Genomic DNA, 23,541 nt, shown 5'->3' on the forward strand with positions numbered 1-23,541 from the left:
GGTATTAAAGCTTCTGTGAGTCATAGTTACCTTTGCGGCAATTCTTATTTTTTTTTTTTTTTTAGTTTTTTCGCATTTTTTCGTTTTTGTTGTATGAAATTGAGCACACGAACAACCCAGCAGTGGCAGTAGCAATAGCAGCGGAGCCAACAAGAAAAGTCAGCTGGAAAAAAAACACACACACACACATTCAGACATACAGTCACATGCATAGAGCAAAAAAAAAAAGAGAGAAGAAAGAAAAGGGGAAAAAAAACTCAAACGACATGCGGAAATCATGTCAGATGAAGCAGCAGCAGCAGCAGTAGCAGTCGCTGCTGCAGTCGGCACAAAGAAGCAGAAAAAATGTGACTCCTGAATCAGAGAGGGAGAACAGGAGACAGGAGACAGGAGGGAAGAGCTGAATAAATGGTGGCGTTTATAATATACACACACACACACACACAGTCAGACAGACATACACAGGCACACACACAGACACATATGAAGATGGGGAAACGTGAAACGCGAACATGCTAAAAAGGAAACGGAAAGAGTTTTACATGTTGAGTGTGAGTGTGAAGGGCATGGGGAGGCGAGAGAGAAGGACATAGCGGACAGCATTTGATAGCATTAACTACAGTGTGAAAAATCATCTATTGCAAACACACACACACACACACACACACACACACATCACTTATGACAGTGTTCCATTTCAGAAACACAACTTCAATTTAATAATCGAATTATCGATAAGTCCCAATTGTTACTTATCAATTATGAAACTGTTATTGAAATTGAAGTTTATTCTAATGTTATCTAGAGTTTAATGAAACTCATTTCCCGTTTATAAACTATTTAATTAAAAAGTATTAATTCAATATAACCAATCAGTGTGGCCAATTAACTTTGACCGATCATTTGATTTCCTTCATTCCCCTTAAGCTGTCAAACAAATCAGAATCAGAATCGGAATCAAAATCATCTTGAATGTTGATTCATGTAATTCGATCCCTCTATCTGTATATCTACCGCTGTCTGTCTGTCTGTCTGTCTGTCTTGCTTTGTCTGCTTATCCGATTAAATTTCCCACACTTGGTAACCACTGTACTGTAACTTACGAGGGTCTCCCATGGTATTGAATATGGGTTCTGGGTTCTGTTACTGGTTTCGTTTTGGTTTGGTTGGTTCGGGGTCTTGGTCCCTAGCATTGTCATTACTATTTGAGCTCGTTTAGAGCTCTGTTGCCGCTGCTGCTGCTGCCACTATACATAAGTGCATGGTAATGTTTTAAAAACGCGACATACAGACAGAGACAGAGAGAGACAGAGAGAGAGAGACACACACAGAGTGTGAAACGATAAGGGCCAAACAGAAAATGGTAATAAAAGGGCAAGGGGAAGGGAGAAGAGATGCAATGCCATATCAATTTTCAATTTCCAAGCGCCAACCAGAACTGTCAGAGGGTGTCAAACGGTACAAAAGAATAACGGGCAATAGGAGTCCAAGGGAGAGCACAGGAGGACAGCACAGACAAACGAGGCAGTGAGAGACCATTAGAAATAAGTGTAAAATGAAAAAAAAAACAAATAAAATCTATATATCCAAATTATCAATGAAATGTGATTTGCAACGCATTCAACTGAATGCGACTTTATGATACCCTTCAAAAGATATAAATTAAATAATCCATGGGTTCTCCTTAGTCTTTTAATTTAATTATAATTATTTTGTGGAATTTATATATTAGGCTACTTAATCAGCTTCCTAACACAAAGTGTAAGTAATTCTAATGCGTTACTTTTAGTCCTTTTTAGTTATTAGTTCTGGCCCCCTTTATGTCCTTTTTATAGTCTCTCAGTTTTTGAGCTATTGATTTGAAACTTTGTTCTAAACTCACTTCTGGAACTTACTGGACTGTCAGTAAGGACGACTTTCCAAAAATCTAAAAGAAATTTGAGTATTTTAATTTTAGAAGAGAAGACAACTATTTCAAAATGTCTTAAGTTGAATTTCTTTTGCATAGTCAAAGTTACCTTTATTAATATTTCTAAAAAATTGATTTCCCTCAATGGATTGTAATATTTATAAGTACATAATACTAATACTCTTACACTTAGTCTTGAATTGTTGCTTTTCTCTAGGCGCTGTTTGAGGTCACAAGAATTTATAGATTTTTGTTTTTACAAATTTAAAACTTTACATAATCAAATCCGTGACAGACTTTTCTTAATATGCTTCAGGACAAACTGTTTTGTCATTTTTCACCCATGTATCTTTAACAAATTCTCTCTCACTCTGACCCTCTCTCTCTCTCACTCTCTCTCTCTCTCTCTCTCTCTCTCTATCTGTTTGCTCTCTTTGTTATTGTCAACTCATTTATTTTCACTTGGCCCCAATTTGTAGTTTGATTTATGTCGAAAATATTTTAATTTTATTGGCACTTTTGCTAACCTACGCAGGTGCGGACCGGACCATTTCGGCCCCATTGAAATGCTTTTGTTTGTTGTTCTTGCCATTTTTGGGAGGCTAACCTAGATACACACACACACACACACACACACACGGCTTCATTGACCACTCCCTCCCGACATACATATCCATAACCATTTTGCTGTCTATTTTTGGTAAACTGCATTGTTTGAAAATCTCGAATAAAATGTGGGTAAAATTTTTGCTCGGCTTCAGGTGACATTCTGGCACAATATTTTTCTTGCTTTTTGTGTCAGTAAAAAACAAAAAAACAAAAAGAGGACTAAGAAAAACTGAAAAAAAATGCACAAAATGCACAAAATTATCAGTGTATATATTGCTTTACGAGGGCAGTTCTTAAACTCTCTTAAGATATGACAACTGCTTCTAGGACATATTGAGTTCAAAAGTATACAAACTTCCCTCGTATCCATGTGTATTTATGTATAAGTGATTGAAAGATAATAAATGACAAACAATACATGTGAATTTTCTCAAGTCTTAAGAAAATTTGCCAAAAATGGTAAATTAAAGTCTTGAATTTTCCATGATATATTTATATTTATTCATACAACCAAAGGCGAAATCAATCAGAAAAAGTTTTGCCATTCATCGAATTTGAAACTAAAATGAACGAGGAAAATTAATTGATTTTACTTCTAGTGTCTCTGGGCAGCACTTCAATTAATTTATCAAAATCAAAAAAAATTAGATACATATATACAGAAAATTCTGAACGACCAACAGACCGACGAGCCACGTGGATCTGGCTTAGATGAAAGCTCATTAGGCAGGCGGCAGGCATTGAGGCATCAGGCAAATGGGCGAGAGGTGAAAGGCGTTGGCTGACACACATTGATAAGTATATAAATGTATGAGTGAGTCACTCTGTGTGTCACTCTGTGTGTGTGTGTGTGTCCCCTAATTAACCCACTAATGCCATTTGCAGGCAAAAAACTTGCTAATTAAGCTCAAAATGGAGTGGAAGAAACCAAAAACCAAAAAGACCAAAAAAAAAAAAATAGCCAAATGAAAACGGAAATATGAGAGGAACAATTTTGCGGCCTGCGGAAAAGGTGCAAAACATAAATCAGTTGAGGTTGTGAGGTGAGACAAGAGGATCGCGCTTAGTTACAAAAGAAACGGCGCCAACAAAATGCAATTCCTTGGCCCACATTTCTGCAAGGTATACCCTGTATATAAAGGGTGAACCTAAACAGAAACATTTGGGGGTATATCGAGACCTTGCACAACTTCAATTCAGTAGCCCTAAAATCAAATGGCACATTGAACTTGTTGTCAAATACACAAACAGTAATACAAAATTAAATTTCAAACTTGTTCATTCTTTATTTAATCTCATAACAAATAAAGCATATTACAAAATTTCTGATCATTTTTTATTTGGAATATATACACATTTTCAGAGCATCATGTCCGATCTGAATGAACGTGCGGACAGGGAGAAGAAGTTGCAGGATTTTTTAATGATGGAAAAGGAAAAGGAACAGATCAATGCACAGATTCATGACGTCAAGGGGATTTGTTGGGAGAAATGCGCTGGCGGACCGGTCTATGAACGGGTTTACAGCACAGAGACATGTCTTAGCAATTGTGTGGATCGTTTTAACGACACTGCAATGATGATATCCCGCCGTGGCGCTAGATTAATAGAACTATCGACCAGGAAATTATTCAAATGAATTTATACCGAAAGCAGACGACATTTTAAAATTATCCTGTATACATCCTTTATATGAGCTCACTTGCTTAATTATGGAATCATTTAAATTGTAATAAACTATCAATTTGATATTCTGAGAGGACTAAACCAAAATTCAATTGCCGTCTTATACTTTATTTTAGTAGGATAGACTAATACAATAAGTTCGAATCCAGCTATGGCAGATCAAATCATTTTAAACATTGGTCCGCCACCTCTGACGAAGTTTCAATTAACTCTCGTTAATAGAGAATTTAAGGAAAACAATTATGTCTGTCTATATAAATATAATTTTTACACTGCCGTGAGTTTTCCTAATTTCCACTTTGTTGCAAAACAAAAATAAAAATTAATGTACTTAGATTCATAGGGTATAAAAGCGAAAGAAGTCGGAAACGGGGTAAAGCAAATCTTTTGCACAGATTTGCAAAACTGCTAAAGGAATGTTTCCTTATTGTGCGAGTAGCGCAGAAAAGTAGGCAACAATTCGGTAAGGTGAGTTCAGTTATTGAATTTCAGTCCTTCTGTTGTATATTGTTTGGAAAGAGGCTCGAATTTCTTGTATTTCTAATAAAGTTCTTTACAATTCAACATTCAATTGCTTAACTAGTTTTATATAAGAGAAAAACGTTATCAAACGAAATCAATCTATTAAACTCATTTAACAGGATTGCAATCCAATAGAAAAGAATTATGATCAGTAATTAAGGGGTAGAGCTGATTCGTTCCCTTTAATAATTGTTAGACAGAATTCTGGTATCTTTATTTTACGTAGTTTTTTGGTGTTTGTTTTCGTTTTTCTCATCCTTTTCTCTTGTTTTTTTTTTTTTTTGTATTTTCAAAAAACTAAATGTAAGCGCATATTAGTCAACGCTGTCTTTGACTGGCCCTGGCCCTTGTTTCATATCTCGCCCCTTCTCTCCTGGGTTGACACAATTTTCGTCAGACTCTAGAAGGGTCAGGGGTCAGTGCGACGAGGCCGACAACGACAGAGACAGCAGCGATGGGTGGTTAGGGGATGGGGATGCTGCTGCACAATGTATTTCAAGTGGAGCGAGTGCAAATAAAATTAAAAACAAGACGCGCAAAACAAAAATATGGCAACGCTGCGGCGCCGACCCCATTTTCTTTATTTTTGCCCACAATTTTTTTTTTTCCTTTCTCCTTTCTCCAAAGTAAAGAGGATGCGGAGGATGTGTAAAGGGATGAAGATGAGGTTTGTTCTACCACTTTTGGGTTATTCTTGTTATTGTTGTTGTCTGTATGTATATCTGTCTGTCCTACTCTCAGTCCGACTTTCGGACCTCGCCTGCCAACACTTGGACGACCTCTGTTGCTGTTGCTTCTGCTGCTGCTGCTGCTGTTGGCGTTGCCATTTTGTCATTGTTTGCATTTGGCGCGCTCTTTTGTTTTATGCAGCAACGGCAGCAACAACAATAAATCGAGTGGGGAAACAACAACTATAAACCGTAAACGGGACCAACAAAACGACGAAAAAAAAGTGAAAAAGCAGAACATGGCGTAACGTGAGAATGATAAACTCAAGGTATACTCAGTTTTTAATAGTTTCAAGCAAAAGGGCAACAGAAAACGATTTCGAAACGATTAAAAGCACATAAATTCAGCAGATTCGAAATATCAGAGATCAAAATCCAACCAACACAAGATCGACTTATCGATAATCAACTTCAATGTTTCGTTTCATTTTAGGCAAAGTATTCAGTGACCCAGTGAATTGAATTGCAAGTGATTGGGATTTGAATCGATTCAATTGAATGGGACTTTCTTCTATTGTAAGTGCTACGTTGCGGTTCATCACTTTCAAAAAGGTCAATTCAATTGATTTAGATGTCTTACAAATTGAGTGATTGATAGTGAAGTTTGAAGAACTTCTTTTTCTTTTTTTTTTGGGTCCAACGCATAAGTCATGGCCGAAAACCATTGTAACCATTTGCCCCAAAAAAAAAATAAGTATGTATGTATGTATATATATATGAGCAAGCGGAAAAGGATGACAAGGAGGAACAGAAGAATGAAAACAAGTTTTTGTTTTTTAGAATTTCACATTTTCTTGTTTTGGCCTGGCGGCCATTTTGTCATATTTGTTGGCACCTTTGTCAAGGACGCGCTGACCTCGCTGTACGCCATTTTCTATTTTCCCTGCAACTGTCTCATCTCTTTTTCATGTTCGTTCTTTCTCCCCTTTTAGCATAATTTGTGCTTGTTTTTTGGTTTTTTCTTTCTACATATTGTTTAATTTTTCTTGTTGTTTTTGTGGTAGTTGAAATGAATTTGCAATGGGCACAAGTCGGAAGTTGTGCAAAATTTAAAACGGAAGTCAATTGTCAGACGATGTCAGCCAATGGCCACCGGAAGTGGCAGCTGCAACAGCCATTTGGGTCAACGTCATTCGATGGCCTCCCGCCGCCGCCGCCGCCCCCGCCTCACCCCTTTTTACCATACCACCTATGGATTTTCCCATGCCGGGTTTGGCATTTTCTTTTTTTTGTATGGTTTGGCTTGGTTTCTTTTCAAGTTTTTTTTTTTTGCTTTTCATTGAGTTATTGGCGCATTCATTTGCCATACGCCGCATGCAAGATTTATGCCCGCCATGTGTCATGGCTCACACAATTCCACACACACACACACACACACACAGACACACATATCCACTGAGAAATTGTTTAAAAACATTGTTGAACAATAAAACCGATTCCATTTGCAAAAATATGTTCTCAATGTGTTCTCTTTTCCTCTCTTCTATTTCACAGAATTTTAGTGGATAATTGTCATAGGTTTTCTGGTTTTTGGTCTTGTGGAATTTTGTGGTAATTTACACACAAAAGGGAATCGTTAGAGGGCGAGAGGGAGTGTATGAGGGAGGGGACGAACGGAATGGAGAAAGAGGACATTTGTGCCAATTCGGCAAAAATTTTCTCCTCGAATTTGACATTGTCAAATTGCCTGTCAAATTAAGATAATCAAGTTAATTATTCAAAACTTGGCAACAATTGGTTCATTGGTTTGGAAATGAATCATGTTCGTCTAGCCCAAAAACCTGTTTAGCAATTAAAATAAAATTAAAGTTCATTTGATGTGCAATTAAACGGCAATGCCAAATGCTGACGCAGTCATTCCCATCTCCTCATTCTCGTCATCATCATCAGGATGAACCCATTCTCTTCTTTCATTCGCTTCGACAACCAATTGGTTGTCGTTTATTATTATTATTTTCCTTGTATAATATATAATGGTGGCCCATTGGCTGGGATGGATGGATGGGTAGAGAGTTGGTTTTGGCCGCGTGGTTATGGGCGTTGAGGGCGTTGTGTCATAAATAAATTTTGAACTGCATTTAACGAGTTGTGCGCCAACTGCTGGTCGGTCTGTTCGGCAGCAAGTCAATGTTCATACAAATGCAAATATATTTATCTGTTGATTTACTGTTCACATATTTCTATATACATATGTACATACATACATAACTACATTCACTTATGTATGTATGAGTTGGTCATTATTACGGCTATTGTATTATTGCTCGTTATGTCGAGGGTATCAATAGGCATTATAAATTATTGTTCAATTTGCTTACTTTTAAAAAAAAACATAAATATTTAAAGATTAAACAAACGATTACAGAAAAATGATATAGATCGATCTGGATTGATTCAATACCGAATCTTTCTCTAGCTCTCTCTTAACTCGAAATCCTTTTTAGTCACTCGGAATGTCAATTCGTTTCTTTAATTAACTTGAAATTAATTACAAAACTGTCACTAATGGAATTGAAAACTAGACAGCAACAGACAACATTAGTCAATCAAGTCGTTTGGCTTAGTTTAAGTCATCCTTTTGGTCTAACCCTTTCTCTCTATGTCTATGTGTGTGTGTGTGTGTGTTTGTGTGTGTGTGTGGTGAGCAGCAATTTTGGGGTCATTAAATATTTCAGCCTCAGCCTTCATTGATGAGTTGGAAATATGAATTTTAATGCGCTTGCAAAAACTTATTCATAATTAAATATAAATTTATGCTCAATTGTGGTTTAACACGACTCCCGCACAGCCGGTCGAGCACTTTCTTATGGCAATGCCACAAAGTGTTATGTGTCAACCCTTTTCTGCAAATTGATCATCAATTTCGCACAATTTCATTCGTTCATGGCGTATTCGCCACCCCAAAGTGCAATTGTTGCCTCTGTTTTTTTTTTTTTGTTTTTGTTTTTGCTTTCAACTATAAAAGAATATAACAATTTTTAATGTCTATTTAATTACCCAAGCGATAATGCATATTTAATGGAGTCTGTGTTCGATAATAAAATAGCATTTTTCAGCCCCCTCGTGACTGAAGCAAGCAGAAAATAGTAATGAGGCAATGACAGAGATATATGGCAAAAGGATCATACATGGTTATTTTTTTATTCAACAACTTCTTACATTGTCATTTAGTTAGTTTAAGATAATAAATAACATAGTGTTATTTAAGGTTTACTAGCTTACGTAAGTTTACGTAAATCACGTAGATCGTCATAGTTACGGCTTCTTCAGCCAGTGTTGAATAGTTCCCTAGAATCCACATAGCGTGGACAGCTCTTCAAGGACCTACTGAACTCACGATTAGTAGTAAAGGATCACAATTATTGGTCACCCACATCATAATTACTATTTTCCCAACCAGTGTTGTAAAAGTTCCCTATAATACTTAAAGCATTCCAAAATTGAAAGATAACCAGCATTAAGAAATGAAAAACTGCCTAAAATGCAAAAATTTAAGCAAGTATGAATCTTTGCACGAAATGTTGGTCTGTATAACAGTACACAACTCAAATAAGTATTGTAAAGTGCCATAAATAAAGTTACAGAAATATTAAGTATTCTTTTTCTAAAGATACATATACATTTATTTGAATGTATGTGTGTGTGTGTGTGTACATCTCCCAGATAGTCAATCAAATTTAGAGCAAAATTTATGTCATCTTTTGTGTTGAGCATGTTTCCCCCTGGCCAAAACACAGCCTCGCACAGTCCCCATTATAAGTAGGTGTACCGCCTTTACTTTCTATTAGAGTAGACATCATCAGAGTAGAGCAGTGTAGAGAGAGAGAAAGTTTCATATTTTTTTTTCTTTTTATTTTGGCGTTGATTTTGAGTCTCTGATAAACGTTGACAACAATAAAGTTTAATAACCTAAAGGAATAACGGGACACGTATAATCAGCATCATCAGCGGCATCAATTTGTTAGCATCAGCCTCCACGCAACCAACCCCTCCCACTCCCTCCAGCCCACATCCCACTCGATTTGGCGTACTTCCTTCTTGCCATTCCACTTTGTTGTTAACGCATAAATGGCGTGAAAATGGGCTGGCAAACGTTTTCTTCTCATTCTCTTTTCACTTTTCCTTTTTTCCTTTTTTTATTATTATTATTATTTTCTTATTTTTTTTTCTTCTTCTTCTTTTTTAAAGGCGACAAAACATAAAATTATAATTTATATTTCGTGAGTTGCCTGAACAAATTGTGCATGAAAAATAAAGTATTTGTTGTATAGATTTCTCCTTCATCTCCTTCTCCTTCTTTTTCTTCTTCTTATTTTTTTTAATATTTATGATGGTGATTAACAATGCAGCGGCTCGGCGGCCAGACGATCACTTGAAAAAAAAAAAAAAAAAAAAAATAAACTTTTCCTTCTCAACTTTCGCTCTAGGCGGAAAGGTGTGAGAATTCATTTTCGCTCACAATGTTCACAGCAAGCAATTCATATTTTTGGGTCTGGGTTTGAGTTGGGTAAAGCAAATAAAGTTAGCCCATAATTTTCATAAATCAAAATGGGCTTTTCAATTGGGTTTTCATATTTTTCCTCTGCCTTTTGTACTCCCGCCATGCGTGCGTAGCGCGTGCAGCACGGCGCACAGCTGCTCGACAAAAGGCAAATGGCAAAAAAAAACAGGGGGCAAGACAACGCCAATAGTCCTTTTCTCCTTTTCTCGACCATCCGTCGTTGTCGTCGCTCAGCCAACGAACATTTTTATAATTAAATCATAAATTATATGAAAAATGATGTAGCTCAATAGGTAGAATACATATAATTTAGGATTCGGCTCTTCCATTAAGGCGTTGCATGGGGTGGGGCATCAAAAGTTGAAAATTAATTTCAAAAGTTGAATAATTGGAAAGGTCTTTTCGGTTGGCTTATGATTGTAAAGGACTCGAACTCAGACCAAAACGATTAAAGTAAAGGTCTATAGTTTAGATTCAAAGATGAGATATCTGAAACTACCTGACACCTTTGTATCATTTGAGTCGCATTGATATTGACTTTTTCTATATTATATTCATATCAAAAGTTGATTTTTGTAAATGATTTCTATGCCTTTGGGTAATTTAAAACCTATCAATTTCTATGGTTTTCACAATGACTTTTTCTCCTAAATGTATACCTAAACATATATGCATCTATATATACTGCTATGTGGTTATGTAGATGTACATATGTGTCTCGTGTGTCACCGGTTTCATTTCTGTGGCGCCCTTGAGACAGGTTCCCTTTCTTCCGTCGTCTTCTACTTCGACATGTGCAGCGCAGCGTGACATTCTATTCCGCTGTCGCCGTCGTCGCCGTCGTCGTCGTCGTCGTAGTCGTTGTCGTCCTCCGCCTTCACCTAGCGCCTTGTGGATGGGCAAATTAAAAGCACATAAAATGCTATTACATGAACACAGTATGAAGCAGCTTATGGTGATGTCTGATGGCTGTGGATGATGATGATGATGACGATGATGATGATGAAGATGATGGGGTATAGGCCCGCACCGGTAATGTTTTCCATAAATATTAAGTCATTTACACAAAAGTTAAGTCCTGATTCAACAGCGCATAAATCATACAACTCAAGTGATTGGTGGCCCCAAAAAACCTACCCCACCACATGATATGAACCTTAAGTCAGCAAATAGGATTGGATTTCTATATATTTTTCAATTGGTTTTGTCGAGTGCTTTTATGTACATATATATGTATGTGTAAGTGGCAGAGGAATATGATAAATGGTTGTCAGTTTATTGAGATAATTAATGAGACATTTAATAACTTCCGGCAGTTTTTATTTAATTTTTTTTCATTTTTTTTTAAACTAAGCCCACTTAAATTATAGTTATACATACTTACTAATATCTAAAGTAAGTATGTTTTTAAGTAGTCATTGAAAGTAAAGCTGTCTGGAATGATGGGACGGAGGGATATAGATAGATTGGGCTATTGATGCTGATTAAGAATATCTTTTAAGTTAAGAGGTTGAAAATTTTAATATCTTTGATCTACACTCAATGGGTTAACAGTCCAAAAAAAGGAAGAAACATTCATGGAATCTGTGTTATTTTAGCATTACTTAAACAAATGCAATTACAATTCACAACTTGTTTAGGCCATTGAAAGCGGCTTATTTCAGTACGACTATTCTAATAGGCAATTTCTTGTAATCAAACGTAAAACACACAAAACCTACTCAGAGGTTTAGGTAATTCCATGTTATCTGATATGCTTACACAGACTGCGAGAGAGAGTGAGAGGGAAAGTGTGTGAGAGAGAGAGAGATAGAAGTGGCCTCAAGTCAGAAGGCAGAAACTATCGACAGTTGCATAGTTATTTCTAACTGTAACTATGCAACTAACTACATCTCAAAACTGAATGTGTCTGTGTCTGCGTGTGTGTGTGTGTGTCGGCTTAGAACTTTAGGTTTTTTTGTTGGAGTTTGGGGTTTGACAAATTTGTCTGAATGTGGCTGGCTCCTGCTCCTCTTGTAAGCTGCTGACATGACAAATTTCGCTGGTGCGCACTGCTCGAGTTGGGTACAGAGATTGGAATAGAGAGTTAAATGTTGCCTGGCCTGACAATTCAATTGTCACATTCGTTTTATAAAGTTGGCAGCCATGCAGAATGACATGAAGTACATAGTAGAAGCTAGTCTAGCTAGCTGGCTACCTATCAGAAAGAGTACCAAATGCATTATGTAGGTCCTTTTTTTTCAAGGTTAACTCTCTTTGGTTTGGGTTTGGTTTACCTTGTGTACTTTAAGGCCAGACAAGTAAGAGAGAGAGAGAGAGAGAGAGAGAGAGAGAGAGAGATAGAAGTGGAAAGGGTATCGTTTTCTGATTTGGATTACTGGAAATGATGTTGTTGCTGTTGTTGCCGTATCCTGACTCTGCCACAATTCCCACACAGACACACACACACACAGAGAGAGAGAGTGAGAGAGATGGAGGCTGATTGAGATTGTGAACCGATTAAGCTAAGGCCACTCAAAAATTGAAAACTTTTCTGGCACCTCCACACCCTTCTCTCCTGCCACTACGTCTCTCATACACATTTGTTCATATTTGATTTCAATTTATTTTTATATACCAGAATTGACCACAAAAACCACCTGCCATCAAATCTCACGTTTGCCCCACATAAAATTTTTGTAATATTTAAACAACAACAAATCTCCATGGGGAAAGGGCTCCAAGGGGTTAAGAGTAAAGGAATCAAATATGTATGGGTACCAAAGTATTTATTACAAAAGCCATTCTCTTTCTCTTTGGGTTTCCTTTTTTGCTTTTATTTAATATTTTATTGAATCAATATTTTATTGTTATTGTTATAAATTAAATTGAAATAAATTTTACCTGAACAACCAAATGTGTTATCATTTTACAGCTTTTATCTCTTTTACTCCGCCAGGGCCAAGAGAACACCTTGAAATAATCATATTGATTACGGTCAAGAAACGCATGCGAATTGAGGGTTTCAGCAGCTAAATGGGAGTCCCAACTTGTAAAAGTGAAACAATTACCATCAATGCACTGGCTGAAGGGATCTTGGCATATTTTAAGTAAAAGTCAACAATTGAAAATTAAATAATAATTTTTTAAGTTCTCGAACGTTTCATTTGAGGAATGAAGTTATAAGATCCTATTTTGATAAATCAAAAATCAGATTCTTATTATGTTTTAGTGTATTAACGTAACAATAGTTTAATTTGTTAAGTAAAAAATGTACTCAGTACATCAGTTTGCATTCTGAAAACAACTTTGCAAAATTACAACTTAATATTTTGAAATTAATTTACAATTTTTATTGAAACGGATAGAAATTTGTATCTGTCGGAGATTGTAAAAGTGGTTTATGGTATTCCTGCTACACGAGGACATGTAATTTGTCAGGATGACCGCGTCGGAGATTGTATTCGGCATTTCTAACAATTTGAATTGTGCGCCTACTTTTAAGGCGAATTGATCAGTGTTGAGTAATGAAGTACATGACTGATGTAGAACTGTTTAACACTAGATCTATGCGATGACAGTATAGGCTGTCATCGAGTGTGGCTCAGTGTGCGGTTGAGAGAATTCAGTCTGCGAGTGTCGCCGAGAGTCGTCGAGACGCTGCACAAACCTAGTGACAAAAATGGAAGCCAATAATGGAAACAACGATTCAGGAATCCCTGAAATCCTCAACTCGCCGATATATCTTCAAAATGCTAGTCTCGAAATCCTTAACTCTAATCTCTTGTTTCTTTTCAAATTTGGTTCAAAATAAACAGAAAAGTCATGGCTGCAACGTTCTTCAGTTTCCCATTGACTATAGAAGCATTTAAATCTCTTGAAGTTTACTACTTTAATTTTTTGTTAATGACAAAAAATTCTAAAAAATTATTAAAATGGATCAATTACCGATCAGCTTATGCCGCATTGTCTACCTTTGGGGACTTGGTATTGATAACAAAATTGACAAAATTAGTTAATTTTTAGATCACTTATAAAAAAGTTGCATGTAAAATTTCTTTAATGTCATTTAGACTTAACACGAACAAGAAAGTTAAGGTATAAGATAGTTGGTCTTATTATATAGCATTGTTGTTGTTTTTAAAAACAATTTATTTAAGAAGCTTCTGAATAAATGAAATTTAATTGTCTACTACTTGAAAATTTATCATATTTTATCACACAATAACAATTTCTTTTACCACATAAGCACATAGAGAGAGAGAGAGAGCAAAGACATCAATCAATTTGCTTTGGATACTCATAATAGGAGATTAGTACAATTTTAGAGCTATGTAGATATATGGTTTTCCCAATTGCTGATCAAAATCAATTACACATATTCATAGACTACAGCTACAACCTCAATGAATACTTGGCCTCAAATTTGGATTATGCAAACGAGTCTACGAAAGTTTCGCATTAAACTATTACCACCCACACGCACAATCGCACACCCACACCCACACACACACACACACGCACAACAAGAACAACAAAGTCTACATCAGAGAAAACTAATTTATTTTCCATTTATTTTCCCAATCCCTTTCTGTTCCACAAAAAAAAAAAAAAATATATAAGAGAAACAAAAAGGCACACCCACATCGATGCCGCCTGCATAGTTAGCAAGCAAATGAATTCGTTTCGGGTCGCAAATTATTTGCGACTTTTAGATTTGTTGTGTGCGGGATGGATTTCCCCCCTCCCCAATCCACGAAACCACAATAAAACGAGAATGGGGGAAAACCAACAACAAAAATAGTTAATTTTTGTTTATTTCATTGGCAAGGCAAAAGAAACTCGAAACGAAAGTTTCTGACTCAAACAATTAACTCCGATTGAAAGTTATGCCGACCCACTCACCCAACTAACATTATAATCGAGCTGGGAAATTGTTCATATATGCACTTGAAGAAAATTCAAGTGGGTTTTTCAATTTCTAACATAAACATATGATTGCTAGTCGATATTCGAGAAAGAAAGTCAATTTATCCAACAGAACATCTCGAACCAAAGAAAAAGTATTCTCAAAGTACTTCACATGATTGGCAAGATCCTTCCCCTTATTTTGAAGGAGAAACTGGTTTTGGTCTTAAAAAATCCACCAGTTTAAATATAAAAAATAAAATATCATATCAATATCGCGATTGAGCAAACACATTGCCATTATTCTTTCCCTTTCGTTGATCTTCTACTGATCTTGAGACTAACTTAATTCCATTGTGCAGGACTGAAAAAGAGAACAGCTCAATTTAAAAAGCATTTCAGTCTATATTCTAAAGAACTAATTGTAAGACTCTCTAGAGTTCTATAAACTAGACAATCAAGTGATACTAAGCCTCAAAAGTTCAAAGGCAGAAAGATAAATTGTTACTTTTAGTTACATCCAAGAAAGTATGTATATTAAGTATTTTGTTAAATGAATCACAAGTATTTCGCTCTATTTAGTTCCTTAATCTGCTAATTCGAACACCTTTTGCTTTAAATATAAACAATTTCTTTGTGCAATAATTAAATTAAAAGAAAACCTTTGATGTGCCGTAATGCTCGAGTGAAGTCTCTTCGTCTAGTGTATACTTTATGCACTTTGACTTTTGATTCTGATTCGTTTCTTGTTTTCTGGATTTGTGCCTGTTTTTCTCTTCCTAGACGACGAAGAGGGGGTGGGGTATAAACGTATTTTAATAATCCACGGCATAGCAAGAAAATGCAGGAAAAATGCTCCCCAAAATACCCGCATAGAGACCAAGGGACCCAAATGCCTCATACAGACAGAGGACACAAAGCAACAGACAGTGAGAAAGAGAAACAGTAGGACAAAGATGGTGAAAGTAAATCAGCAAAGCGCAGAAAAAAGCAAAAAACAAAAAAAATGAAAATAAAAAAACAAAAACAAGAGCACAAAGCGCACTTTTGGTTACTGCGACGACTGTCAGGCCAAATGCACAGAGACAAAGGCTAAAACAAGGCTGAGTGGAAAGAGAGAGAGGAAGAGAGAGAGTCCACATGGTCCAGGAGTGGAGTGGAGTGCAGTGAAGAGGCAACTATAACCCAGTCATGTTGCAGGGAATGGGATTAACTAATAGTCGACTGGTTTGCTACCACATTCTGTCTTTCAAAATCTTACAAAAACTATATTCAAAGTGGCTTGCTAATTGATACCAAATAGACTCTAGAGAGACTCTGACTCTAGACTCTGAAATAGGCTTAAAAATGCTAGCAAAGCTGAAGTGAAGAGCCTTAAGGCAGGGCCAAGAGCTTAAGCTCCACAATGATATACCCTCTCTATCTTTGTTACCCTAAAAACAACAAAAAACAAAAAAAAAAAAAGGATTCAACTTGGACTGTTTTTTGTTTTGTCGCATTTGTATTGCGGTGTGTTACTCCTCTCTCCCTTCTCATCCTGCCCCCGAAGTTTTAGAGCAAAAGAACAATTTTTGTGTTGGGCAATATTTTCAAGGTCTCCAAACTGCGGCACAACTGAATCATAAGCAGGGAACAAAGAGAAGATGAAAAACAGAAGAAACTAGGGGGAAAAACAGAAGTAGAAATAACCAAGAAATCCCTGACTCACACCAAAATCTTGTGGTCTACTGGCTTTTCCTTAAGGGTTAGATTTGTGTTCAGCAAGGAGGATGAGGAGAAGGAGATGGCGGGTGTTGGATGGGATTTCTCTGCTGTGGGCGCTGCTGTGTCGAAGTAAATTTCACAGTTAAGCCAAGTAACGAAAACTAAATCAAAGCAAAAGTCTGGCAAATTAAATAATCAAAAACAATTGTTCACAGCCAGAGTAAAGAGTTGGAGATGGGTGAGGAAGGAGAGCAAACACCACTGGGAGAGAGAGAGAGAGAGAGAGAGAGAGAGAGAGGACGAGTACAATTTTCAAGATGCATTTTGGAACAAGAGAAAGAGATAGAGATAGGCAACGTCTTGTTTTCAAATTGGATTACATTGTGATTCAGTAGTAGTAGAATACGAAAGACAAAAATACATAGACAATACATAGAGAATATGGCGATAGACAAATAGATAGACACAACCAACTTGACTACGTATGTATATAGTATAGAGCTGCTTGACCCCAACCACGGACCGCAAAGGTTATCAGCGTTATTCTGCCTTTATTTTAAGTCAATATTTGCGGAGCATTCTCAAATGCCTTTTTGAATTCCGTTTTAGTTTTCCTACTACTCATTTCGTTTAGTTTTCGTCTAATCTTCAACACTTTTTTTTTTTTGTGAAAAGACCTTCACATCAATAAATGAGAGAATAGGAAGCGGGAGGAGATCATTTCATAATCACATTTGATTGATGTACTAGACTAACGTATAATTAAAAACAACAAAAGTATATATATGAATTTTTATTGTGTGCTAATTAAAAAAAAAACAATCACAAAAATTAAAAACCCGTCGTCAATGGGAATTTCAGTTTCTTGATTTTGAAAGAAAAAAAAAAAATCAAACAATTTCCAGTTCAAATATTTCTAAAAATAAAAGTGACGCGTTATTAACATCAACTTGTAGGGCCATAACTAGAAGTTATGTGCATACAGTGAGTCAAAAAAACATATTGCCATACTAAAAGTTTTCAATCCATCAGTTGGGCAATCAAAATGACAACATCATGACAATTCCAGAAAAGTCATCGATGACAATTCCAAAATTTTTACTATAAATTTAGTTCTTAAGGTTTTAATGTAAACATAAAGATTGCTTTCTAATACATGAACTGATATATGAATAATGTCATCGACGACAGAAAAGATCTCGATGACAAATCCAGAGAAGTCATCGATGACAAATCCAAAAAAGACATCGATGACAAATCCAGAAAAGTCATCGATGACAATTCCAAAAAAGTCATCGATGACAAATCCAGAATTGTCATCGATGACAAATCCAGAAAAGTCATGGATGACAATTCCATCGATGACAAATCCAGAAAAGTCATCGATGACAATTCCAAAAAAGTCATCGATGAATATTCCAAAAAAGTCATCGATGACAATTCCAGAAAAGTCATCGATGACAAATCCAGAAAAGTCATGGATGACAATTCCAAAAAAGTCATCGATGACAATTCCAGAAAAGTCATCGATGACAATTCCAAAATTTTTACTATAAATTTAGTTCTTAAGGTTTTAATGTAAACATAAAGTTTGCTTTCTAATACATGAACTGATATATGAATAATGTCATCGACGACAGAAAAGATCTCGATGACAAATCCAGAAAAGTCATCGATGACAAATCCAGAAAAGTCATGGATGACAATTCCAAAAAAGTCATCGATGACAATTCCAAAAAAGTCATCGATGACAATTCCAGCAAAGTCATCGATGACAATTCCAGAAAAGTCATCGATGACAAGTCCAGAAAAGTCATCGATGACAAATCCAGAAAAGTCATGGATGACAATTCCAGAAAAGTCATGGATGACAATTCCAGAAAAGTCATCGATGACAAATCCAGAAAAGTCATCGATGACAAATCCAGAAAAGTCATGGATGACAATTCCAGAAAAGTCATCGATGACAAATCCAGAAAAGTCATCGATGACAATTCCAAAAAAGTCATCGATGACAATTCCAAAAAAGTCATCGATGACAATTCCAAAAAAGTCATCGATGACAAGTCCAGAAAAGTCATCGATGACAAATCCAGAAAAGTCATGGATGACAATTCCAGAAAAGTCATGGATGACAATTCCAGAAAAGTCAAGTCCAGAAAAGTCAAGTCCAGAAAAGTCATGGATGACAATTCCAGAAAAGTCATCGATGACAAATCCAGAAAAGTCATCGATGACAAATCCAGAAAAGTCATCGATGACAAATCCAGAAAAGTCATCGATGACAATTCCAAAAAAGTCATCGATGACAAGTCCAGAAAAGTCATCGATGACAAATCCAGAAAAGTCATGGATGACAATTCCAGAAAAGTCATCGATGACAAATCCAGAAAAGTCATTGATGACAAATCCAGAAAAGTCATCGATGACAATTCCTGAAAAAAAGCATGCTGTTCGAATTAATAGTGGTTTGTGCTCGTATAGTTACAACATTTAACCTGTAAATGTCGTCATGTCAGCTTTAGCTGATTTTTTTTGTCAATAGTTAAGCAGAGGCTTTCTGAAATCTTTAATAATATAGTTAGACATGTGTATTCTTGAAAGAATTGAATGTAGATAAGATAGATAGGAAATCTAAGAAAAAACTGCATACCAGAAATTTTCAATTTAGCTCCAGCCTTCATTTTGGGGGATAATTCTTGAGGTGATTTGGCTTGACACCGTTTCATGACACTAATTTAAACTTAAGAATTTGTTTTCTTCAGCTACGAATGAAAATGGATTGAATTTCCCGTTGAATGATACAAGTTTTATAAATATTCAATAAAAATTAGATCGTTTTCAACAAGTCATCCATGAATAGTAGCTAGGACGTTGTTGTAAGTCCAGCCTAGTCTATTGTCCATATCCTTATTACCAAAACACAAAAAATTGCATAGACTTGAACCGCGAAATCAACTTGTCATAATAATTTTATCGACCCCATGTTAGTTGAATCGCCAACATGCAGGTCCTCTCCCCCTCTCTCTCTCTCTCTTTTTCTCTCCCTCTCTCTTTCACTCTCTCTCTCTCTCTTTTACAAGTTGTAAGACCCAAAAAAACAAAAAAGAGATAAAAAATGCCATGTTTGTTGGTTCTAGTTACAAGTTGTAAGTTAGTTCCTCTGTCTACTTCTTCATCATCATCATCTTGTATTGGGGCATCACTTATAAGTAGGTAGAAATGACTAAATAGTTACACACATACACTGACCTGACCTACTCTCCGGTTACAAGTAGCGGGAACATATGATATAGATGATGATGATGATGATGATGTCGACCAAGGCGGCGCACAGCGGTATAAGAAAATACAAAACAAAACAACAAAAAGAAAGAAGGAGAGAGAGAGAGAGCACACACAAATTTCGTTATAGAACAAAATTTTACTAGATATGTGTAATAAAGATGACACGATGTGGCAAGACCAAGGGGCATGAGGAGAGGCGAGAGTGTTAGTGGTTGGGGGGTGGGGGGGTAAGAAACTAAAGTCGACGGCGGTCGACCACAGCTCTGCTCTGTTTGAAGTCAGTCAGAGGGTCCTTCAGTTGGAGGAGAGCTTGCCAAAGAATAACCGTGGAGTAGTGGGGAGTACGTGGATCAGCCGGAACACGCGATGGGGGATACCCTGACTGACTGGCTGCCTGACTGACTGGCTGACTGAATGACGGAGGAACGTACAGATGGACAGACTGTTGCGTGTTTTGGAGCCCAACAACTGCGACGTACTCGTTACTCTAGTTGCCGCGCTGCCATTTATACATATGTATGTATGTATATGTATGTATGTATGTACATATATACTTTCTATTGTATTATATTTTCTATATGCTTTGACAAAGACCCGTCCAAACCCCCCACCCACCCACCAGGCATAGCCCCCACACACACACACACACACACACACCCGACATAGTCAGCCACTTAGACAAACTGCTTCAACTTTCTGGCCTGGCTCTACATACATAGTTGTTGCTGTTGCTTATTATTTTTATTTAATGTTTATAGTTCGCCGAACTAGTTATTAGGGCTAGTCAACGAGATGGTGATGAAATGAGAAGGGGGGCTGCGGGGACAGAACCACTTTGAAAACGCATGAAAAGGCGTTTTTGTTTGATTCTTTAACAAATTAACCAGTCAACAAAATTATTGTTTAGGTTAAAAGTAAACAGAACAAACATTATAAATTATAATTTTTGAATCATCATCATTTTTTATGAAGTGGAAAGCTCTAAGGTTAGAGCTTTGTTTTACAAAGTAAGTCATAGTAATTATATTTTCCTAGTTCACTTCGTTTTAATTACTTCCTAAAATTCTGATCATGCATCATCGTGTGCAATGTTTTATTTTAAAGGTGACAAATCTAATGTCAAGTAATGAAGCTAACTGCCAATTTAATGATCAGTGGTCAGAATATAGAAAAACATTAGTCAGAGCAAATAAATATCTATAGAAACTATTTTCGGGGAGAGATTCGATCATCAAAATCAAGTTTTACAGGTCAAGAGTTAATGAATTTGCCTGACCGCTTCAAAGATTTACTCGTTGGGGATATAAGCAGATGAAAAAACAAAGGAAAAAACCTATTCGAAATATTGACGAAATTTTGGGGGGTGTCCAGACCGACCAGACCGAAATCCCCTCTCTGAATCCGTCCATGATGCATCATAAAGTTCTCTCACATCATCTCAGGGGTTTATGACTTTGTTTGTTCAAATAAAATTTACCTGTTTTCTTCTTTCGCTTAAAACATTAAAAATGTCTGTGAATAACTTTCTTACAAATAGATTAATAAACCAACACTCTATGTATTTTCTTTGTCACTTTTGTTCTTTGCTTAAGATTATTTTGTGTTTAAGATTTCTTTTCTATTGCTCTCTGCGGGTTATAAGTTTATCAAATTGTTTAAACACACTTTTAGAATTATCTTTCTATGATTTGAAACTAGATCTGCAGGCGCCGCAAACAAAATCTTTCAACAAATTTATTTTCACAAGAAATTTAACTGTAAAAAAAATAATTTTTTGAAAAAATGTTTGCCTTTTGATTTCAGAAAAAAAATTCAGTTATCACAGGAATTTCATTTATTATTTTTGTTCACTTTTATACCCTATAATTCATGTTGTCTCGAAAGGTCTATTAATCACAAGTAAATGAAAAGAATAAAAATATTGTCACACACAGACAGACATTCTATTAAATAAAGCATTTAACTTATTTAAACGTACAAAAATTTGTAATTACTTCTTGTAATTTCAATTAAAGGCATTTTAATTAGCAAAACACTTTTAATATTACATAGTTTTATAGTTTTAATGGATTCACTAAGGAAAGTAAAGAGAGTAATTTAAAAAATTTGTTTTAATGTACAATTTCTCTCAAGGGAATTCCGGATATTTGTGATAGTGAAAACTTGATTACTTCAAACATTGAAATTTCGCTGCCTATATATGAATAAATCGGAAACAGGTGAATGAAACGAATATATGTTTCAAAATTCAAATTCAAAACAGGGTATTTAATAAGTCGATGTCACGTATTGTTTACGTGAATTTGATTTCTAATTCGCTTTTAAATTTGACTTTGAGGTCATCACAAAATATTTTCTTGTTGTTGTTGTTTTATTTTTTTGTTAAATTTTTAGTTGCCTTTTTGTATATTTAGTAAGTTGTTATATATTTTTGCGTTTTGTTTTGTGTATATACATATGTTCAATTAAAGTCATTCAATGGAAATAACAAATTCCCTTGGAATTGCTAATTGAGCTCAAAAGATAGAATATAAAGAGACCTAGACGATGACGACGATCGCAAGCAATTTCAATCTAGACACACACATATACAAACACATATGTATGTATTTGTGCCGATCACAATGTCAGCGATCAGCTCTCACTCGCACGTGTAATCGAAAGATGAAAGAAAAAAATAAATAAATGAAACAAAAAGAAATGATTGAGAAAAATTGATGACAAGGTCTCGACGAAAAGAAAGAAAGAAAAAAAAACAACTGCTACTGCTTGAGGAATCAAGTTAATATAATTCAACATTCGCTTTGTGCGGCTTATTCGTTTATATTTTTAATTTTTTAAATCACTTTTAGCTGGAAGATGATTTAACAGCACACAATATATCAAATATTGTATTTAAAACAAACCAAAAAAAAATATATATGTATATAAATTACAACAACACTAGTCGTATTCATTAGCACTTTAATTGTTCAAACGTAATTAACCGTTTTGCTTTATTGTTAATCGTTTTGTTTTGTACAACAAGAAAAAAAAAAAGAACAACAAGAAAACAGAAATATCACCAATAACATCATTTACGTACGTAAAAATCTGCGCCAAATAAAATTCGTTCAACGTTTTGTGTTTGTCCGACCAAGTTAACAAAAATAATGCCACGCCGAGACGCCAACTGCCACTACGGTGCTTCGTGTTGCACTGAAGCGCCAAGCGCCAAGCGCCATCATCATCATGGGGGCCGCCATGTCAGTCGTTTTGTTGACGCTTGCTTCGTGTGCCAGTCGTTTTGTTGACGATTGCTTCGTGTGTGCCATTCGTGTCGGTGTTTTGCTGTTCGTGTCTCGTTCGTTCGTTTCTTTTTGGCTTGTCCGCAATGACGCGACGCTTTGCCAACTCTTGCACTCTTTCTGTCGCTCCCTCGTTGCTCATGCTGGCAATTTGTTTGCGTGTGTGTGTGTTTGTGTCTGACTTGGTCGCGCTCTCAGCGGCGATTTTCAATGCCAAGCAAAAGCAGCTGTTCACCGTACTAACAACGATGGGTATGGTTAGATGGGGGAGGGGACTAGAGACTAACTTCCATCGTCACAAAAAAAAAACAAATGCAAGTGAACTGCAAGTAAATACACACACACACACATGAATGAAGTGATAATGATCCGCGCTCAAGAAATTTCTCTTCTATGTACATATTATGATTATATACATAT

General features: G+C 36.0%; 1 protein-coding gene across 3 annotated transcripts in view; it reads right to left on the reverse strand.

Moving 5' to 3' along the window:
- LOC6641320 (glycine-rich cell wall structural protein 1.0) overlaps positions 1 to 23,040 on the reverse strand; it is an 88,225-nt gene extending 65,185 nt beyond the window's left edge. The window contains exon 1 of one of the 3 annotated variants that reach the window (XM_023175393.2): positions 22,920 to 23,031. The gene's annotated coding sequence lies outside the window, so the exon portion shown is untranslated. Of the gene's footprint in view, positions 1 to 22,919 lie in introns of all 3 variants that reach the window. The other 2 variants (XM_023175391.2, XM_023175394.2) reach the window with 2 other exon arrangements.
- Positions 23,041 to 23,541: the final 501 nt, after the last annotated feature.

This window comes from Drosophila willistoni (genome assembly GCF_018902025.1).
Source record: "Drosophila willistoni isolate 14030-0811.24 chromosome XL unlocalized genomic scaffold, UCI_dwil_1.1 Seg141, whole genome shotgun sequence".
Taxonomy (NCBI): domain Eukaryota; kingdom Metazoa; phylum Arthropoda; class Insecta; order Diptera; family Drosophilidae; genus Drosophila; species Drosophila willistoni.